Source organism: Zingiber officinale, unplaced genomic scaffold (assembly GCF_018446385.1).
Source record: "Zingiber officinale cultivar Zhangliang unplaced genomic scaffold, Zo_v1.1 ctg185, whole genome shotgun sequence".
Classification (NCBI taxonomy): Eukaryota; Viridiplantae; Streptophyta; class Magnoliopsida; order Zingiberales; family Zingiberaceae; genus Zingiber; species Zingiber officinale.
The window spans coordinates 92384-93901 of NW_024589873.1; positions in this window are offsets into that span (position 1 = coordinate 92384).

Sequence of the window (1518 nt, forward strand, 5' to 3'; positions counted from 1 at the left end):
TCTCCGACAGAGGAGATGGATGGAGTTCCTGAAGGACTACGATTGTACCATTAGCTACCACCCGGGGAAAGCTAATGTGGTTGCAGATGCACTCAGCAGGAAGTCCAGAGGGACTTTGGCTTGCCACCGGACTTCAGTCACGGACTTGATTCAGAGTTTTCTCTGAGTTAGATCTTGAGGAGAAGGAACCGACAGAGCAGGGTATTCTGGTTACCATGGTTGCTCAGTCGTCGATCAGGACGAGGATCCGAGAGGCACAGGCTGGTGATCAGCATTTGCAGTTCATCAGCAGTCAGATAGCTTCTGGGCAGCAGACCGAGTTCACACGAGACGAGGAGGGTGTTATATACTTCCGAGGCAGATTATGCGTACCTCAGTCTCATCCGGTCTTACAGGAGCTACTTCAGGAGGCACACCGCTCTCGATTTGCGATCCATCCAGGCGGGACCCGTATGTATCGAGACTTGAGGCATTCTTATTGGTGGAACGGTATGAAGAAAGACATCGCGGATTTCGTAGCTAGATGTCTTGTTTGTCAGCTGGTGAAGGCTGAGCACCAGAGACCTGCAGGGTTACTTCAGCGGATTCCTATTCCTGAGTGGAAGTGGGATCACATTACCATGGACTTTGTGGTAGGGTTGCCGAGGACACGACGAGGCCATGACGCGATTTGGGTAATCGTTGATCGATTAACCAAATCCGCGCACTTCTTAGCGATCCAGAGGACTGATTCCCTGGATCGATTGGCAGATCTGTATTGCCGAGAGATCATCCGACTACATGGTGTTCCGTTGAGTATCATTTCGGATAGAGATCCACGGTTTACGTCTCGTTTCTGGCAGAGTCTGCAGCAGGCCTTGGGCACACAGCTCCGTTTCAGTACAGCTTTCCATCCACAGACAGATGGACAGTCAGAGCGGACCATTCAGACTTTAGAGGACCTGCTGAGGTCATGTGTTATGGATTTCGGAGGCAGTTGGGAGGACCATCTGCCGTTAGTAGAGTTTGCCTACAACAACAGCTTCCATTCGGCTATCCAGATGGCACCGTTTGAGGCGTTGTATGGTAGACCTTGTCGGACACCCGTCCTTTGGGATGAGGTTGGAGAGGCTCAGTTGTTGGGACCTCATAGAGTTCAGCAGGATGCAGAGTTGGTCCGTACTATCAGACGGAGGATGTCAGAGGCGCAGGATCGCCAGAAGAGTTATGCTGACGCAGACCACTAGAGTTCTCTGTTGGCGACCATGTATTTCTACGAGTTTCACCCACGAAAGGGGTGAAGAGATTTGGCCTCAGAGGTAAGCTAGCTCCGCGGTACATTGGTCCTTTCGAGATCTTGGAGAGGATCGGAGCGGTAGCTTACCGATTGGCACTACCACCGTCCCTGTCAGGCGTTCACGATGTATTTCACGTATCGATGCTGAGGAGATACGTGCCTGATCCGACACATGTGCTGGCAGATATTCCAGTTCCAGTTCAGCCTGACATTACATATGAGGAGGTTCCGGTACGGATTCT